The sequence below is a fragment of the Leopardus geoffroyi genome, chromosome A1, assembly GCF_018350155.1.
Source record: "Leopardus geoffroyi isolate Oge1 chromosome A1, O.geoffroyi_Oge1_pat1.0, whole genome shotgun sequence".
Classification (NCBI taxonomy): Eukaryota; Metazoa; Chordata; class Mammalia; order Carnivora; family Felidae; genus Leopardus; species Leopardus geoffroyi.
Window position 1 is genome coordinate 165,169,036 of NC_059326.1, and position 21,787 is coordinate 165,190,822.

At 33.2% G+C, this 21,787-nt stretch overlaps 2 non-coding genes across 2 annotated transcripts; both read right to left on the reverse strand.

Annotated features, from left to right (window-relative positions):
- Positions 1 to 4,243: 4,243 nt before the first annotated feature.
- LOC123581582 lies at positions 4,244 to 4,346 on the reverse strand. The gene has a single exon (XR_006703841.1). It is a non-coding gene; the product is annotated as a U6 spliceosomal RNA (small nuclear RNA).
- A 15,303-nt stretch (positions 4,347 to 19,649) lies between these two features.
- Positions 19,650 to 19,751, reverse strand: LOC123581925. The gene has a single exon (XR_006704090.1). It is a non-coding gene; the product is annotated as a U6 spliceosomal RNA (small nuclear RNA).
- Positions 19,752 to 21,787: the final 2,036 nt, after the last annotated feature.

The following is a 21,787-nucleotide window of genomic DNA, read 5'->3' on the forward strand; positions in this document are numbered from 1 at the left end:
CTAAATCAGGCATAGCAGTCTTGATCAGGGATGCATTTTCAGTGAGTTTGAGGTCATTTCTAGTCCTTACTGACTTATTCCAAATCTTGACAAGAAAGTATTCAGTCTTTAACCATTAAATATACGTTTATATTCCCCCTTTCATTATGAGAAAGTTTTCTTCAATTCCGGTTTCTTGATCTTTTTTTTTATCAATAAGTGTTGAAATGCTGTAAATCTTGTTTTTCCCTGCATTGTTTGAGATATGATTTGTGTTGCTTTATCTTATTAATATAGAGAACTAATTGATAGAATTTGAACATTAAACCAAACTTTCATTCTTGGGATGAATCCCTGCTAGACATAATTCTTTGTCCATTTTATATGTTGTTGGATTAAATCTGTTCTTTTATTTAGTAATATTATTTCTATATTCTAGGTGTTTTTTTTTTTTTTATTACAGGCAGTGTACTTTGTTTCCTATCTAAGATACCTTGGTGTATTTATGAATATTTTCTCCTAAGCCTTTTTTCAAGGAAATTTTATTATTTTACAATGGCATATATGATCCATTTCACTTTTGTGCATAGGCATCCACAAATGGTACAAATGTTACTGTACCATTTGTTGAAAAACTATCTTATACCCATAAATTATTTTGACATGTGTGTTGAAAATTAATTGATTATGTCTGCTTTTTTACTATGTCTTCTGTTCTATTTTTCTACATTATATCTTATGGTTTTATAACTTTATATTAAGCTTTTGTAATCAGGTGATATAAGACCTCCAACTTTGTTGAATTTGTTTAGGCTATTACCTATTTTTTTTCACTTTTTCCACATAAACTTTAGCAGTAGCTTGGCAATCTCTAAAACATGCCTCCTAGAATTTTCATAGATTGTATTAAATCTACATAGATAAGTTTGGGGAGAACTGATATCTCCATAATATAATTTCCCAAACTTGAATTTTTCCTTTTTTTTTTTTTTGGTAGATTCATTAAATTTTCTATATAATCATGTTGTCTGCAAATAAATACCACGCACTTTCCAAAGGACTTATATTTCATTTATTTCCATGTTATAGTACAATACTGAGCACAAGTAGGAGAGGACTACAGAAAGATAGAGTGAGGGCCAGGCATTTCCTCAGCTACTTTGCTTCTTCCACACTGTTTTGTTTCATAAACCATCTTATTGCAACCAAATGAATGAAACAAAAATGTCTATCCAAGATCTTTCTGAATTATTGATTCAGAGAAATTGTGAAAGATAATAAAATATCATTGTTTTGAGTGACTGAGTTTTGAGATGTTTTTTTACATACTAATAGCTAAGCAGAACCAAAAAGGTATGCCTGGAAGTGGAATGCTATCTTAACAATACCTAAAAATTTTGGCATAAGTTCTGGGGTTGAGAAGAAGGAAAAGCCAGGAGTGGCCCTGTGAGACTCAAAATGAAAGAATAAAGGATCTCAAGGAGAGTGTTAGTGGACACCTAATGTACCTGAAGAAGATTTTCAGGGAGAGCTTAAAGGAATACAGAGAAAATACTGGAGTCGAAGTGTGTAGTAGTAGAAATTTGACAACACTGTCAACTGCAGTAAATGTAGAAATTAGAAAGTGCATGGAAGCTTGATTTGGTTAAAGAGACTTCCAGGCAGAATGTGAAAAATTCTACCTAGCTTCTTCTCATTCCGTATGATAAAATTCAAGAGGAAAGAGATGAGCTACAGAATAAACTTTTAGATAAAAGAGAGCCATTATCTTCTGTATTTGAAAATAAAACTTTCTCAATCCCTATCTGTCTATCTAGAAAAACGACAATACCAGTGACAACAACATAAATACAAAACATTCTTGCATTAATAAATGCTTTAGGGGAAATCTTTAAGTACAGTTCATGCCTCTAAGATCCTTTACTAAGTCCTCATGAAGATTTAAAATAATGTCTTATAAATCGTTTTGAAATAGACAAATGATTTAAGAAATGCTTTAACGATCCCTTGTGTTGTACAACAGGTGTTTTTAAGACTCTAAGTGTCAGTTATCCTACAGCAGACTTTCTGAGAGCCCAAAGTAGAGAACAGCATATTTGAGTATACTTGTATATGTGCCATTTTCTAATAGTGCGGATTGTACATCAAAACATAAGAAACCCACAAAGTTTTAAAAAGGATTAGGCCAACATGATTGAAAGTGACAGAGTGATAAAGTGAAAAGAAGCCCTTGGATCTTCAAATTACTATAGGAAGAAAGCAAGCTGAGAAAACTACACAGTTGAAAACACTATGAAAAAAAATAATTCATGGGGCAAAATAAATAGCCAAAAATGCATAACCAAGAGTCATTGAGAATAACATATAAAGGAACTGGCACATATTTCCAGCTGGATTTCAGAATTGCTATGGGCGGGTGTCTCCTATGTGTTCTTTTCTCCTTCTGTGTATGTATGGGGAATATATGGTTTTCCTATTCCTGTCTCCTTCCCATTGAATTTTGGAGGTAGTGGTGGAAGGCATATATGTTATCTCTTTAGTTCAGGTTGAGAGAAATGATGTCTAGGGAATTATATCCAAGGAATTGCATCTTAGGGTGCTCATATTAACTGGAACATGATTTAGCTATGGAGACATCAAACGTCAGACTGATTCTGTAATGAGAGAAGATTTAGAAGTCTTAGGATAGGTGATGGTGACTATATTTTCATGTGAAATGATGTCATGATGAAAAGAAAGATTGGCAGATTATATATTTTAAAGATGGTCATAAATATCTCACTTCTTATATCATGACTTTGATATTCTTCCCTTCAAGTGGTGGGATTTATATCTTATATCCCCTGCCCTTGAGTCTGAGAAGACTGGAGGCAATGATGGAAATGACTACATGTGTCTTTCTAGGTTTGGTAATCACAGTGGTGCAACTTTGGCCTTGCACACTGGAACAATTGTGTTGGAATGCTAAGCTGCTTTATACACTACCCAGTGTTTCAAAAGGCTTCCATGTTGTAAGGACACCCAGTCTAGTTCAGACAGGGAGGACAGGGAGGCTACATGGAGAGATCCTAGGACTACATCCAAAGAATGAGATGTCAGCCATTCCTCAATTGCTTCTGCAAACCTCCAACCTATCTGCTCCTGTTTCATTACCAGCCACTATCTGGTTATGACCTCATGAATTATCTCAGCCAGAACTGTGAATCAAGCCCTTTCTGAATTCTTGATGCACAGAAACTGGGAAATAAGAAAAGATTTGGGGGTAATTTTAGACCACTAAGTTTGAGTAATTTTTTTATGCAGATGTAGAACATCTGCATAACAAGAACCCTTAACCAGTTAAAGGGTTGTTAACAAGAACCCTTAACCTGTTAAATTTTTATTTCAGATTTATTGGGTATTGGGTCTTATTTCTCAAGTTTTGATTCTTTTATTTATATTCCATTTCTCTCATCATGTTTGTGTTTTTTTTTTTTTTTTTGGTTTCCTTGAGCATGTTTATAGCTATTTTAATGCCTAGTTCATATTTCATCATTTCTGTTATCTGCATCAGTTTTTATTAACTGATTATTCTCTGGATTATGAGTCATATTTTTCTACTTCCTTGTGTACTTAATAAGTTTTTGGTTGGGTATTGGACATTGTAAGTTTTATTTTTGAGTTTTATTTTTTCTTTTTTATTCTTTGAAGACTCTTGGATTTTGTTTTGAGTAGCAGTTTATTTATTTGTGGATTAAGTTATAAAACTTCAGAGGTCTCTCTTGAATGCCCCAGGTATTTAGTAATTTCTTTCCACTCTGCATGATCAGAATTTAAATGTCTCTTATCCCAACATGTGATCATTTAGGAATTATTCAGTACCACTCTCTCCCCACCAAACCCAGTACTGGTTCTCTACCTAGACCCTAGGAGTTTTATTCTAGCCATTCCATGCTTAATGTTTAATGACAGAGTCAAAGGAAGCTTTATGAAAATTTATGGAACTCTTGGGGTTAGCTATCTACTATCTTGTACTTTGCCCTCCAAATTCCAGCCCCCTTTATATGTCTGACCGAACACTCAAAGGCTGCTATTGTCTGTTTCTTTTAGTTCTTCCTGCATAACAATATGGAAGGTGCTTCCAGAAGAAAGCTGGACAGATTGTAATACTCCAGTTATCTTCCTTCTCTTAGGAATCACAGTCCCGTGCTGTCTTTGTTCCAGTGTTTGAAAACACATATTTCATATATTTTGACCTATTTTCTCATTCTTTTTTTTTTCTTTTTTTTTAATGGAACACTTCACGAATTTGTATGTCATCCTTGAGCTGGGGCCATGCTAATCTTCTCTGTATCATTCCAATATTATTATATATGCTGCCAAAGCACGCACCTATTTTCTCATTCTTTATTGTAAGAGGCCCAGGTACTTCATCATAGTTGGAAGTGATAGTCTCCAGTCTCCGTAATCCTAATTTTTTAAATGTCTAAATTATCACCATTTTTCTTCCTATGGCATGTTCTAATTTTTTTTTGTAACTTTATCTTCCAGTTTGGCAAATCCGTCTGGTCATCCTTCCAGTCTATCTAGTGTTTTCTTTAAAGGCCACATTTTCAAGTGTACTGTTTTTGTTTTATTCTTGGCATTTCCTTTAAAGTATCCTTGTTATTTTAAAGATTGTATTTTTTTCTTTACACTTTTTTAATTGAGAGAGAGAGAGAGAATGGGTGCAAGTGAGCAAGGTTGGAGAGAGAAAGAGGGAGAGAGAGAAAGAGAAAGAAAGAGAAAAAAAGAGCGATGTAGGGCTCACCCAAAGCGGGGCTTGCGTTCACCAGAAGTGGGGCTCAAGTTCACCCCATGAGGGACTCATGAACTCACAAACTGTGGGATCATGACCTGAGCCAAAGTAACATGCTTAACTGACTGAGCCACTCAGGTGCCCTCTTTTTCTTTACAAGTTTTTATCATTTAGTCCTCATCATCTTTAAATATTCAGCTATTCTCTTGTTTGTATTATCTCATATTAGTGGATTCTCCTGTGTTTTGTGAATTTTGCCTTTGGATGTCAAATCAATAGGTGTTTTCCTCTGTGAAAATCTCAGTTATACCTGTGTCTTAGATTAAGCGAAATAAGTTGTCCTTGTACAATATTTTGAGTTTGTTTTAGCCAGGGTCATGTGGACTGGTTAAAGACCAGATTTATATTAGTTTCTCAGTTTGAGTTTAATTTTCTGTATGATTGATTTGATTTGAGGCCTGGTACTTCTGTATGTATAATGCCTAGTTTTCTAATATCCTTTAATGCTTTTAAAAAATTACTTTTTTTAAATTCCAGTCAAGATTTGGGACTGGTAGCTTGCTTTTGGCAGTGCCCAGTTTGTGTCCATGCCAGTAGGCGCAAAGTTTTGTTCCTAGTTTTGGTGTCCATATGATGTCCTATTTTGATGTCCATTCCTATGTCCATATCTCTCTTTTGTCCATGCTCTCTGATATGTAAACAATTTGTTAGTTATCGAAATCTGTTATTTATCTATCTGTTCTTTATCAAGAACAGATATGACTGCCTTAAGTTCACTCCTATAATAGGTGCCTAAACCTCAAATTGTATGCCCATCTCCAATATATTTAATGCAGTATTTGTGTACTAGAATGAAGAAGGAAGTCTTGTCATGTAGCTTTGATATGACATCTTGAGCAGAAATTGTTATATGAATATGATCTCTCCTCCTTGTCAAAGTAACTTACATCTGTGAATTCTGTTGGATAATCAACCAAATATGATTTTCTTTGATAATGTAGGTAGTTTGACATGTTGTATTAGTGATACATGAAATGAAACTCTTGTTTATGATTCTGAAATTGTTGTCTTTTAATATTTTAATATTTTGCTCTCTACTAGAAATTATCCTAGGTGTCCAAGGGGAGCATAAATAATGTGGCTCACCAGCCCCTCTGACCACATAGAGCGTTCTCCAGGACTGCAGACAGTCAAGGGCTGGTTCCTTTAAATTCTAGTTGCCTTTTTAAAACCATAGCTTTTTTTTTTTTTTTCTTTTTCCCTATGTCCCAGGGCAGGGGATTCAGCTTCTAGTCCCTTAGTAGTGTTTCTCCCATCAATTCAGTTACCTTCTCTGGAGCTGGGGTTCCTGTGATTACCCTGTCTCTATATCTTGCTGTTCCCACATGGTTCTCTATCTTTTGGGGTACAGATGATGTTCAGTAAGTCCTCAGTTCTTCTTCAGTATGAATTGCTCTATATGTAGGTTTATATTTGGTGTTTCATGGAAGAGGTAAATTTCAAGTCTTCCTGTATTGCCATCATAAACCGTCCCCTAGTCATTAAATTATGTATATGCCCTTCTATATTTCTGAAAAATTCTATGAATTCTGTTAGGATTTTAAAAAGTCTAGAAAGAGATTACATTTAAATAGGCTATAATATTTATGGATAATATATTTTGTTTCAATATAATATAGAAGTTAGTGGATTATTGGTTTTAAAAGATTGGGTATGACTTGGCCAGTTTTGCACCTGGATGATAGCTACATAGGGGTATATTATACTATTCTCTCTACCTTTTAAAGGATAAAAATTTTTCATTAAAAATGTTTTTACAAATATAGCTTTTTAAACTTTTTAAGCAATCGTAAAATTATGGCATTTCCATGAATTCGTTTACTACAATTAAAGATATGTAATTTGCATTTAAAAATCTAAACTCACTATTTATTGGTAAAGTTGTGCTATTTAAAGCAGAAAATTTCAAAATTGAATCTAAATAGAAAACAAATCTATTGAAAAGCTAATAAACCCTAAGCAGGAACCTCATTACGCAACAGGGCCTTATTATCAATTCCATTTATTGTTAATGACATACACTTGGAGCGATGGTTCTAACAGAGGCTTAATTTGGAGACAAAACAGCAAACTTCTAAGACCTTTTTTTTCTTTTGTAGTAAGTTTCTCCGTGTGACATTTGAAAAATGCAAAGAATATTTTATTGTTGGAAACTAATTTTCAAAGGAATATATCCTCTTTGAATGAACAATATGGGAAGATAATTGGGGTGGGGGAGAAAAAGATGTGGAATGTATGTTGAACATTTTCCCAAATGAATGTAGCTAGGACCAAGTCCAGATTACACTAATATTAAAGACATTATGTCATTTGCTACCTCTGAATGCCTTTTGGCATGCAGTACAAGGACCATAGCTGGGGCTTTTAGCTTGTTATTGATATATTTAATGAAACCATCCTCATATATTGTTAGTTGTCCTTTTTAAAACAAAAGTGGTTTTCCTGAAATAGCTTATCTTTTTGATATTTTTCAATTTCTTCTATCTGTTATTTTCCGGGCAATATTAATCAAGCAGAAAGATAGCATTTTTGAAGCATGGATACTAACCTTCTAGAGACTCATTTGGACTAGGAAAAAAGCATGATATTATATTCTTATCCTAAGATTCACTAGATTTGCTTGAGAGTAAGCTAAACTACAGTTAAAAGAATCCTGCCTTTTCTAAAGCAGGCTGTTTGCACCCAGGGAAATTTTTATGTCCCTTGTGGTTGAAGGCACTTTTAATCTACTCTGGAACTAGTTTGAGTTATTAAAGAAGATTGTAAACCTTCGCTATTGCTAAGGTCTGTTCAGGTCTGTTCCTCAGAACACCTTAGTGCAAACTAAAGGACATGAAGCCTGGATTCTTTTCTTTGATAGAGCATATTTCTACTACATCAAATACATCTCTGGATACTGGGTGAAGGAGTTTCCCTGTATGTGTGTCTCATTAGTCTCTATACCTTGTCCTCTAAAGGTCCTCCTTCTATATAGAAGAGGAGGAAGCATCAAATTTTCTTTTATTTAATGATAATCTTTATCAATTTGAATTTTGGAAACTAATAAACAATATAAGCCTTTGGATATTAAAATACTTCTTATCTCTAACTGGAGATAAGATATGGCCTATTACATTTCTAGAATGGAACCACTTAGCCTGAAGGTAATACATATTTTTTTTTCATTTCTTTCTGATAAGAAGGAGTCACTTCTCTTTGATTTATAGTTCTCATAAGGAAGGTAATATATTTCATGATTAATTTTAGCTCCAAATCATTTGCATATTGAATAAGAGATTCAGAAAAGACTGAGAAAGTAACTATGTACCTTTATTTACATTTAATAATCAATATGATTTTTGCATTCAACACATATTTTTTATCATAACTCTTTTTTAAAATGAATTTTGTGGAAATATATTGGCAGGATAGCTACCATTTTAGATCACCTTTTTATATTCTAAATGTAAATATAGATACTTGTTTCTGCCTATGCCCCACTTCCAGACCCTACTGTCTACCTCAGCCCCTGTAAAGTCAACTAGATTAGCAAAGACTAGTTTTGCTTAAATGCAATCTTACTTTGTCTTCTCTAGGGCCTAGTTCATGTACCTCTGCAATTTGTGAAGTCTGTAGCTAATTACTGGGACTCATTCATGAGCCACTCAAGCTTTAGGGGCATTAACACCCTTGGCACCATCCTTGACCAACGAGAACAGGAAAACAATGCATAAAATGCCTTCTTTTTTTGTCCAAGGGGAAGGCAGATCAGAAGGTATTGCCATATCAACATGGGGCATCTATGTAGGTAACTAACCCAATAACGCACAATATTGGTTTTCCTCCTGTTATGTTCCACAGTGCTTTGTGTCTCACCCCTCAACATCTCAAAACAATCCAAAATAAACCTTTGTCTCAGACTCTGCTAAAATAAGTTTTTAATCTGGCATAGTTTGCCTCAAGTAAAATCCTGACTCTTATAGTCATTGTTACCTTAAAGTGCTAATAATTTCCCTGAGCTTCCCATTTTTTTTTATATGTAAAATACGGATTATACATACCTCAAGTAATATTATAAGGATTAAAATTACATATTATGTGTAAATTATTTAGGATAGGTTTTGCTTTTAGTGAGCACTATAGAAGCATGTGATTGTATTTTTTTTTTTAAGAATTTGGACTTTTTTTTTTTTTAATTTTTTTTTTTCAACGTTTATTTATTTTGGGGACAGAGAGAGACAGAGCATGAACGGGGGAGGGGCAGAGAGAGAGGGAGACACAGAATCGGAAACAGGCTCCAGGCTCTGAGCCATCAGCCCAGAGCCTGATGCGGGGCTCGAACTCACAGACCGCGAGATCGTGACCTGGCTGAAGTCGGACGCTTAACCGACTGCGCCACCCAGGCGCCCAAGAATTTGGACTTTTTTTTAAAGTTCATTTATTTTGAGAGAAACAATGTGTGTGTGAGTGGGAAAGGGAGAGAGAAAGAGGAAGAGAGAGAATCCCAAACAAACTCCATGCTGTCCCTCACAGGGCTTGATCTCATGAACCGTGAGATCATGACTGGACCTGAAACCAAGAGTTTGACTGTTAATGAACTGAGCCGCCCATGTGCCCCTCGTGATTTTATTTTGTCCCATATACGTTATCTAATTTAAAAGTAACCATTTTATGAATTTTACAAAGTCACACAAATTATATGTGTCAGAATATGTAATGACTTTATTAATATGTATGTATTAATATAAATGCTATTCTATATACTCTAGGCTCACTGTCTTTCATAAAAAAAAAAGCTTACTTTTATAAAATTTATTTATTGTCTGATTTTTCCCTCTTCTTCCCTTTGAAAGATCTCTGCTAACCCAATTTATTAATAATAATGTATTTTGTACAAAAGTCTTACTTGTCTTCAATTCTCCAAAAATGCAAGTTGTAAAAGCTTTTAATTTGAACTAAATTGTACAAGTTATGATTCTCATTAAATTTACTACATAATCAAAGTTCTAGGGTTTATTATGCAGCATTTAGTTATAGCTTGTCAAGACTGTGGATTTAAAAATATTCTTATATGAAGAAAATTGTAGGAAACATTAAAAGTTTGAGTGATGGAAGGGTGCTTGGGTGGCTCAGTCAGTTAAGCATCTGACTTTGGCTCAGGTCATGATCTCAGGGTTTGTAGGTCTAAGCCCCACATCAGGCTTTGTGCTGACGATGCAGAGCCTGCTTGGGATTCTCTCTCTCTCCCTTTCTCTCTGTCCATTCCCCATTTGTGTTTCTCTCTCTCTCTCTCTTTCTCTCTCTCTCTCTCAAAATAAATAAATAAACTAAAATATTAAAAAAAGTTTGTGTGATAGAATTTACCTTAATGACCTATTTATCCACTTATTGTGGTAGAGAGTAAAAATTATTCAATTTCTAATAAAGAGGTAGAGGATATCACCACCCTTGAATTTGTACTCAACCTTAAAATTTACTGTGGGCCCTAAAATGGAGCAGTACTGATGGTGTACTAGGTCCAAGACTAAACCTCAAGGTATTCAAGACGTTTCCACTTTCTCTGGAAACTCTGAGGATTTCATGTGGAACATATTTCTACAAGAGAGAAAATACATGAAGAGCCATACTAAGCAAGTTCATCAGACCAGTCAGTTCTGTAGGCTCAACCAGCCTGTCCTCAGACATATTAGATGGTCCAGCCAAGATCAACCTAATCCAGTAAATTCAAACAGTACATCCCAGAAAACAGGTAGGAACAGGAGAAATAATGAAATATTATGATCTTAAAGCAATTATGTAATTTTTCAGGTTTATTGAGGTATAATAGCAAAAAATAAACCTCACCTGTTTTAGGTATACAGGTATGTGCATTTTGACCAACTTAAATAAACACCACCACAGTGATATCTACTATTTCTGCCATCCCTAAGAATATAGACTATTTCTATTTTCCATTTGTAATCAAATAACCCACCACCACCACTGCTTTAGTCTAATTTCTGTCCCCATAGTTTGACCTTTCCTGAAATATCTTATAGGGGCACCTGGGTGGTTCAGTCAGTTAAGTATCCAACTCGGTTTCAGCTCAGGTCATGATCTCACAGTTTCATGAGTTTAAGTCCCACATTGGGCTCTGCACTGACAGTGTGGAGACTGCTTGGAATTTTCTCTCTCTCCTTCTCTCTTTGTCCCTCCTCTGCTCACACTGTTTCTGTGTCTCTCAAAATAAATAAATAACATAAAAAAATTTAAATGTCTTATAAATGGAGTCATAAGACATATTTCCTTTTGAGTCTGTTCCTGAGATCATTCAGGATACTCCTTTTGGGACTCATTCATGTCATGCATGAATTACACACATTCCTTTTTTATGCTGAGTGTAGTGTAGATATACAGTGATGTGTTTATCCATTAGGTAGTTGATGACTTTTTGTGTTATTTTCAGGTTTTGAAAATTGTGAATAAAAGGACCATAAACATTTGTGTACAGGCATTTGTATAGATCTACATCTTAATTTCTTTTGTATCTAGCATATGAATTTATAGCTTTGTCCACTTGCCAGGACTTGTTTTGTCAAGTCTTTCATTACTTGCTTCATTCTTTTTCTTCTTCTTCTTCTTCTTCTTCTTCTTCTTCTTCTTCTTCTTCTTTTTAGCATTTGATTAGATATGTGGTATCTCACTGTGGTTTTAATTTGCATGTGCCTAATGACTGATGATAGTGAGCATCTTTACATGTGTTTATCGTAATCCAAATCTCTTCTGTAGTCAATTATCTTTTCATGTATTTTACCCACTTTTATTATTTTGTTTCTTATTAGTGATTTTTCAAATTTCTTTGTGTATTCTGGTTACCAGGACTTTATTAAATGTGTTTTGCAAACATTATTTTCTGACACTATTGCTTTTCTTTTCTTTTAAAATGTTGTTTTGGGGGTACCTAGGTGCCTCATTCAGTTGAGTACCTGACTCTCGGTTTTGCCTCAGGTCATGTTCCCAGTGTTGTGGGACTGAGCCCCTTGTCAGGCTCTGTGCTCAGTGTAAATCCTGTTTAAGGTTCTCTCTCCTTTCTCCCCTCCCCAACTCATGTGTGCTCTAAAAAAAAAAAAAAAAAAAAAAGAAGAAGAAGAAGAAGAAGAAAGAAAAAAGAAAAAGAAAGAACAAAAATGATGTTTTGCAAAAAGCAGGTTTTGTATATGTTCTATCTAAAAAATCAATAGCAGATTTTCTCCTGTTTTCTTCTAGGTAGAAGTTTTCAATTTTAGCTTTTACTTTTATATTTACATTGTTATTTTCCTTGCACAAGAATGTATAATTGTTTCAAAGTACTTCTCTATTGAATAACAGTGCTCACTTTGTCAAAACAATTTGTTTATATGCATGTGGGTCTATTTCTGTACCTTTCATTGTGTCCCATTGATATTTGACTATCATTTTCCTAATACCATACTATATGATTAGTATAGCTTTATAGAAAATCTTAAAATCTGGTAGTGTGAGGCTTACAACTTTGTTTTCATTTTTGAAAATAGTTTTGGCAACTTTTGATTTCTTGCTTTTCCATATAAAGTTTAGCTCAGCTTGTAGATTAAAAGTAGCCTCAGGGCACCTGGGTGGCTCAGTCAGTTAAGGGGCCGACTTTAGCTCAGGTCATGATTTCGTGGTCCGTGAGTTTGAGCCCCGTGTCGGGCTCTGTGCTGACAGCTCAGAGCCTAGAGCCTGTTTCAGATTTTGTGTCTCCCTCTCTCTGACCCTCCTCCATTCATGCTCTGTCTCTCTCTGTCTCAAAAATAAATAAACGTTAAAAATTTTTTTAAAAAGTAGCCTCATAGATTTCTCTGAGATTGTGTTCAGTTTGTAGATCAATTTGAGAAAAATTTGCATTTTGACAATTTTAAGTCTTCCAATTAATGTACATGAGATATCGCTCCGTTTACTTAGCTCTTCTTTGATATTTATCAACAATGTGGTATGTTTGTTTATTATACAAAGTATACCCATGTGTTTTCTTTTTGAGATTTATTCTTCTGTTATATTTTTACTGGTATTATAAATGGTATTTTTATAAGATTTCTTATCTAATTGTTTATTGCTGGTATGTTTAAAGATAATTGATTTTTTTTTTAAATTTTTTTTTTCAACGTTTATTTTTGGGACAGAGAGAGACAGAGCGTGAACGGGGGAGGGGCAGAGAGAGAGGGAGACACAGAATCGGAAGCAGGCTCCAGGCTCTGAGCCATCAGCCCAGAGCCCGACGCGGGGCTCGAACTCCCGGACCGCGAGATCGTGACCTGGCTGAAGTCGGACGCTTAACCGACTGTGCCACCCAGGCGCCCCTAAAGATAATTGATTTTAACATGCTGGCTTTTTTCCCCCTGTAACCAGCTAAACTCACTTATTTTAATATCTTCTTCCACATTTTCTCTATAGACAATCATGGCCTCTAAGAATAAAGACAGTTTTATTTCTTACTTTCAAATCTATATGTCTTATATTTCTTTTCCTTGTCTTACTGCACTAACTTGCATGTTGTAGAATAGAAATAAGTAGCAATTCTTATTTTGGTCCTAATCATAGAATGGAGCCATTTAGTCTTTAGCAATAAGATGTGATGTTAATTCTAGTTATTAACAGATATCTTTTATAAGGTTGAAAAAATTAGCTTATATTAATAGGTTGTGAAGAAATTTTGTCATAAACAGATATTGAAATTTGTCAAATGTTATTCAGGTATCTTTTGAACAGATTTTTTTTTTTCTATTTTAAATATTGGTATAAATGAATTACTGTAGTAGTCAGGCTTCTTCAGAGAAACTGAACTAGTAGGAGATAAAGATAGATAGTAATAAAGATAGATATTGATTTACTATAAGGAATTGGCTCAATGGCTACAAAATTATGGAGGCTGAGATGTCCCACAGTCTGCTGTCTATAAACAGGAAAACTAGTTGTGCAGTTCAATCTGAGTCTGAAAGCCTGAGAACCGGGGAAGCTAATGTTATAATTCCTAGCCACAGGGAAGGAGAAGACTCATATTCTAGTTCAGCAGTTAGTTCATCATAAAAACTAAATCTTCCCTCCAATCACCTTTCTGTTCTATGAAGTCTGTCAGTGGATTTGATGATTCCCACCCACATTGCTGAGGTCAATCTGCTTTACTCTGTCTACTGATTTCAATGCTAATCTCATCTGGAAATACCCTCCCGTTCCCAGGATAGATCTCACTTGCTTATAATATTCCATTCTACTTATATATGCTAGGCTTAGTTTGCCAATATTTATAAATAATTTTTTGGGGCGCCTGGGTGGCTCAGTCAGTTGGGTGTCTGATGTCAGCTCGGGTCATGATCTCGTGGTCTGTGAGTTCAAGCCCTGCATTGGGCTCTTGCTGACAGCTCAGAGCCTGGAGGCTACTTTGGATTCTGTGTCTCCCTCTCTGTGCACCTCCCCTGCTCATGCCTCTCTCTCCCTCTCTCTCTCAAAAGTAAATAAAAATTTTTTAAAAATTAAGAAATTTTTTTCCATGTTCATGAGGAATATTGTTCTGTAATTTTCTTTTCTTACAATATCATTATCTGTTTTGGTATCATTGCAATGCTGGCCTCATTAAAAAGAGTTAGGAGGTATGCTCTTTTCTATTTTCTGGATTTTTGTTTTGTTTTATTTGTTTTTAGAATTATAATTTCTTCCATTAATCTTTTATATAACTCATTAATAAATCCATATGAATATTTTTTTCCTCTTTTTGGAAAGTTAACTATGAACACAGTGTCTTAATAGATATAGGACTAATTGCACTCTTTATTTCTTCTTGAATGAGTTTTGTTCATTTGTGTTTTTAACATTTTCTTTTCATTATGTTATTAACTTATTGGCTGATGCCAATAAATTTTAGAATGGTTTAGCAAATATTTAGCAAAAAACAGCTAACTGATATAGTCATTCATATATGATTCATTAACTCATCGATGTACTTTCAATATATAGTTGACCCTTGAACAATTCAGGGGATAGAGGTGCCAACCTCTTGTGCAGTTGAAAATCCACATATATATTATATACTGTATTCCTACAATAAAGTGAGTTCAACTCACTCAATAAAGTGAGTTTAAGAGTCAATTGTAAACTTAAAACATCAATAATATTTTTTAGGTTCTGTTATATACCCTGGGTATGATGACAAAACTGAACTGTAAGAAATAAAAATCTATTGTATTCTGTAAATAATTCTACAATATGTGAAGCCTAGCATGACAATGACTATCTCAAAGAGTTTTATTAGGCTTTTACTGTGAAATAAAACTTGTTACTTTTGTATCAAGTGTTACTTACTATGTAGTGCTATGCAGTGCTTCCTATGTACTAATCTGTAAGTAAGTAGCACTGTTCAAACAATAAGAACATTTTTAATCATTTTTGTACTACAAATTCATAAAATGTTCAGACTTCAACAAATCTTATTACTTTCTCTGGCTAATTCTACTCTAGCTACACTGATATCTTTACTGGTTATATATCATGCTTCACATATTCCCATCTTGAAGCCTTTGTAATCCCAGATTTCTGTACCTGAAAAATCTCATTTATATTAATCCTTAAATGTTAGTTCCCCAAAAGGACATTCCTTAGGCATCATGATTAAAATTATAATTCTTTCCTGTTTTACCTGCTTACCCTTTTTAATTTTCTCATAGCATTAGATGACAATATACCATATATTTGTTTATGTTCTGTCTTTCAACCTCACTTTAGTATGCAAACTCCACAGAAGGAGGGACTTTATTTGTTCACTGCTTTGTTTCCCTTATTGCTTATCTGCACTGGCTAGAACAGAATTTAGCATATCATAGGCATGTAATAAATATTATTGAACAAATAAATAAAGAAGTGTCCATTATTTTAGGAGCTCTAATTTTTTAGAACAAGTAGCATATTCATAGAATCAGAGAATTTGGCTTTCATTCTGTGATCCTGCTATTAAATTTGAACACATTATATAATTTTTCTGAGTTTTCATTTTTTTCAGTTTCTTAATTTAAATGTCCAACTCTGCTGTCATGTACATTAATTCCTTCTGCCTGAAATGTTTCAGTGTTCCAGCCTTCAGTGATTACTCTTTCTTCTGCATTACTAATAAAGCTGTTGTTCAGTATGCTGCATACTTCTATACTCATTATACTAAACAGTAATTTGAAATGTATTTAACTTTCTTACATTTGTCTTTTTTCCTGAAAAGAGTGACCAAAATAAGAGAAAATGAATCTTATTTTTTAATTAGCCAAATGAATTTAATGGATCAACTTTTTTTATCCTACGACCATGATTAATGAAAATCCTTCACACGTCTGATTGAGATCTGACATTTTATAGGCATGGATTGAAGATTCTCACTTTTCTTTACTGGATAAAAGAATATAAATGCTTGGAAAGCTTCCACTTAAGTCTTTATTTCAGGTCTGTATAATTTTTCTAATTTACAAGGACAGAAAGCCAAAAAATCAAGTGTTTTGTCTTTTTAGTCCCTCTAAAATTCCCACACTGACTAGATCTTTCAAGTATTTCAATTGGATTTCCCTTCAACTGGCAGAATTCAACGTACCCAAACCAACTATCTTTTCATATAATCTATTCTTTACTCCTTTCCAAGTGTCATGGTCTTTTACATCTTGAAAATCATAAATTTTCCTCAGTTTCCTCTTTGTGTCAGAAATTTTCAAGCCTGTAGCACTGCAGTTATGTCACTCCCTTTTCTGTAGGGTGTAGAGAGGCAGAGGGAAAATTTAGGCTTCAAAGATGGATCAGAAAAGGAGATCCATCATAGTGATGTAGATGTAGGGACAGTAAATATCTTATCTTCTTTCTGGGCATCAGGTAAAATAAACAAATAAAACTAATAGAAAAAAAAAACACTACTATTTTTTCTCATTAAGTTGAAAATGTCAACCTTCATTTAATGTTTATGGTCTTATTTTGCTGGAAGAGTTCTTTATTTGTCCTTAAATTTTATTTAAAAGCCGTTTTTATTTGCCTGTTTTCCTTGTTGACAGGGAAAGTAGAAGAAACTTGAAGACAAGTCTTATATGTCCTATTTTATAACTATAAATTTGTCAAATAATTTGTCGTATGTAGAGTAAATTCTAGATAGTGATTAAAATTAAAAGAATGAAGTATATTTCTCTTTTTTTTAATGTTTATTTATTTTTGAGAGAGAGACAGAGCATGAGTGGAGGAGGGGCAGAGAGAGAGGGAAACACAGAATCCGAAATAGGCTCTAAGCTCTGAGCTGTCAGCACAGAGCCTAACGCAGGGCTCGAACTCACGAACCGTGAGATCATGACCAGAATTGAAGTCAGATGCTCAGCTAACTGAACCACCAGGTGCCCTAAGAATGAAGTATATTTGTAAAGCTAGCTATCTGTTTTTATTTAGATAGACTTTGTTAGACTTTGATAGAATATTGTTCCTTCGTATAATTCTAGTTTTAGGTTTTGTTTCTTATTTTATTTGAACTTCATACAATTTATTCACAGTCTTCCTCCATTTTATTACCATCTCCATAGTGAAAAAGCAGAATATTTAAAATTTATATTTTAATATACATTTATTCATCTTTCATGAAATACTTTTTGAAACTATCATTTCTCTTATTTCTGATAGCCTTTTCTGCTGAATTGATCATGTGTGTTGTGCTTTATTTATTTATATAATTTAGTGTGCGTGTGGTGTACTTTAGAAAGCACTGTATCCATTCTCTCTAGTTAGCCCCACACAACAGCTTTGAGGAGGAGAAATAGTATATTCTCCTTAACCTACCATTGCTGGAGAAGACAAGTTACAATATATATCCTAGTTCACAGATTGGAGTGGCAGAAACAGGATTGAGGCCTTCTGCCCTGTTCTTCAGTGCTATCTCTACTATATCAAGTCACTCTGCAACGATGCAGCAAACTGTTTCAGTATTGATAGTCAGGAGCTATATAAAAGAAGCCACTCACTGAAGACTGCATATTCTTTGGCTTTGTGTGACATTTATATGAAATTCTAGAAAAGGCAAAATCAGTTTGCTTCTGGCAGATCAGTGATTAGAAGCAAGGGTGGGGGTGGGAATTGATTGCGTACTGGTATAAGGGAGCTTTGTGTGGTTATGAGAGTATTTCAAAGCCTGACACTGTAGCAGTTAAAATGACAGTAGTCCCCCAATATATGGAACTGCAAGCTTAAAAGGAAGGAAACTTTCAGATGTTTATTATACCTGAATAGAATGTAAAATATATACATTGTCAGCAGACTGTTACTTCTACGTCAGTAACATAAATATAGAATTTGTTTTATTTATTACCCAATCATGTGTAATCAATTGACTTTTAGAAAATGATTTGCCTTTAAATCCTTTGATAATCAGTTTAAGGCTGAGCAGTTTGTTAAAAATGCAGAGCCTTGTGTTTTTCTCCCATCTGACCTGATGCACTAATCACTAGGGCACAGTTGTGTTATTCAGAACATGGAATGAGGTCACATTTCTCCCTAGTGGAGAGTAAATAGCAAATGTACTTTAAAAAGTACCTGGCATTTAATGCCTAATCCTTAAGATTAGTTGATGTTAAAAATAAATAAATAAAACCAAGAAATACTTACTTTCTCACAAAAGGATTTGACCAACATTTTTTTGGTTAGTAATTTTCTATATGTCCAGTCATATACATTTAAAATAAAAAAGTGTGAGAATATTGGGGAATGAGTTGAAGCAAATAAATAGGTATTTTAAAAGATAGAGTATGCATAAGCTTAGATTATTTTTTATGATTTCTTCTCATTCACAGGTTTTAAATCACTTGAGATGATAATTTTTCCTCCTCCATTATTATTTTGTTTGTGATTTTAATGTGAGTGCTACCTTAAAAAATTATGGAAAAGTATAAATATACAAAAGGAAAAGTAACATAATAAACCTCTATTGATCCAATATCCAGTTTCAATGTAGTCAATATGTTTCTCTAAGTCTATACCTATTCTCCATCCACACCCCATCTTAGTTATTTTTTTCAGTTAAATCCTAGATATCACTTTATTTCATCCATAGATCCTTCAATATGTATCAAAAAATGCTTTAAAAATCCTAATTCCAATTTTTATATCTTTTCTGAAGTAATTAAGTATAATTCTTTAAGGTTATAAAAACACAATATTCACATTTATTTCAATATTTCATGGTATTTTAAATTTACGGTTTGTTTGAATCAGGAAACAAAATACATATGGTATGTTTCATTGATATAGTTTAAATTATTTTTGACTTATAAGCTTCCCCTCCTTCTTTTCCCTTATAAATTATTTGATACAGAAACCAAGGAAATTGATCCTCTATAACTTGGGACATTCTGGATTTGCTCATTGCCTCCCTTTGTATCAGTAAAGGTGGTCTGCATACTTTTTTTATTTCCTGTAAAAAAAAGTAGTTACATTTAGAAGGCTGATCAAATTTGTTCTATTTTTTTTAATAATACTTCACAGCAGGAGTTGTAAGCTTCCTATTGTATCATGTGAAGTGATATTATGTCTAGTTTTCATTCTTATTCTTATTGAGATTGATCTAACCAACTAGCTTTTTCTTGTTTTTTTTTTTTTTTTAGTATCAACACAAACTCAGAATGATCCCAATGCCAGTATTTTTACGAAAATTAAGCTTATGAAAAACATTTAAGATGTCTTGCACTATTCTTTTACCTTCTACATGATTTTAATTAAAAGTTTGCTTCATTTATTATCTCATATCTGTTTTTCTGTTTATTTATTTTTATTATGGTAAAATATACATAATATGAAGTTACCATTTTAGCCACTTTAAAGTGGATAGAAAAATATGGAATGCTTCATGAATTTACATGTTAGTATTTCACAGGGTCCATGCTAATCTTCTCTTTGCCATTATGATTTTAGTATATGCATGCTACTGAGCAACAACTTGAATTTGTTTTTATCTTTAGGATATCTGAATATCTGACTTGGTCTATATTCCAAATTACTGTAGCTTAAAGTCCTACTAATGAATAGATCCAATGGCCTTTAAACATTTTTCATTGCAAATATATTTCACTGTTTTGTCATTTGTTATTTATTGATTATAATGTTCATTTGTCATATTTTTTTGGACAAGTAACAAACTAAAATTATTAATTTTATCCTTTATTGATTATGTTTTGTGAATCATAGTTAACACTATTTTCTCTACTTTCACATTTGTAGGTGAATTTAAATATATTTCTTTTAATACCATGTGGAGATAATTTTGCTTTTTCTTCATATGGCTATGCCACTATTCCAACACTACTAATTATAAAGAATATTTTTCTCACTGATTTCTAATGCTATGTTTGTGATATACTAAATTTTTATTTGCAAATATATCTATTTCCAGATTTTCTATCTTAGTCCATTCATTTTCTAATGCCTTAGTCTCTTATACATACAGGACATAAAATACATCTCATCTAGAGTGAACTAGAATATCCTTTTCGTGGTTTCTGTGCTTTCTCTATTTTTGTTTGTCCTTTCAGATGAAGCTTATAATTTTCTATCTCAAGGGGAAAAAAAATATCTGTTTTTTTATGGCAATAATATTAAATTTATAGATCAAATATTTTTGTTAATATTCACATGTATGGTTGGTTTGTAGATTTCATTTTTGGAGCAATTTTTATCAGGTTTTATAATCAATATAACATTCACCTTAAAAAAGAATTTAAAGGGTTTTTTGTTCCTTTGTTTATGTTTTCAAATAGTTTAGTACTTGGATTATCTTTACAGTCATTTAAAGCAATTGCCTTCTGAAAGCATTTGGAGCTTAAATCAAATACTTTTACCATAATATGTATTGGTTTTGGCTGCTTGTGAAAACTTTTCTCTGAGAAATAATATTCTCTTTCAATATGAAGATGTAATTCTTAATTTATTTCAGAAAAGGTATATGATATTATGGTTTTTAATATGTATTCTTTGTTCTTTTGTTTTCACTTGGAGTGTATGTGTGTGTGTGTGTGTATGTGTATGTGTACTTTCTCCACTTTTTCTATTACTTCCTCCTCATTTTAAGCCTCTATTAATTTTTGCTTGATTTTAAAATTTACTGTTCTACTTTTCATTGTCTATTCCTTTTACTGTATCATGTATGATACCTGTTCATTTCCATTGTCTACTTAGCTTTGCTTTTATTTATGAAATTATTTTAAATTTATTTCTAAATCATTCCAGAACTCAGTGAGGTCTTATTTTCAACCTCTCTTATTTTTGTCATTTTATTTTTCTCATTTTTTCTAGTTCTTATGATTTTTTTTCATATTTTAATTATATTTGGTTTATTTTGAAATACTAAGCTTCAATGTTTAAAATCTTTTTTAGGAGAGCATGTTCTTTTGGTATATCTTCAGTGTCTTAAAGATGTTTATTTGGCTCATATTTTTTTGACCTAGAATGAGTTGATATGGAATTAACTACAATCTATTGTGTTATGAATATTTATATGAAATAAGTTTTCTTGAATTTTAAAAAAATATCTTTCCAGATAGGGGGATATTCTAAGGTAGCTTTCATAGCTTCATGGCTTCAGGCTTTACTGTGAAGCATCACAAAGTTAGTTCAGGTACTTTGAGAACTATCTCCTCTCTTCCTTTTTTTTTTTTTTTTTTTTTTTTTACCATCATCAGAATATTTCCTTTCTCTCTTTCTTTTCCACACTGAGTGCCCCAACTCTTTTTCTTTTTGTCCCATAGTATCTTTTTCCTGCTTAACGTGTGTTTTATTCCCATCAGTTTCTCTTTTGCATAGGTTTTGTCCTTGAAGGAAACTTCTTCAGTTGGTTGGTTCAAGCATTCATGACACCTCTATATCCTCAGCATAGTCTAACATTCCTGAAGTCTCCTAAACTCATCCTTACAGTGGAAACAGGAAGTCTCCTCTCCTGATGCTTTTCTCAGATACCTTCACCTGACTTCTCTT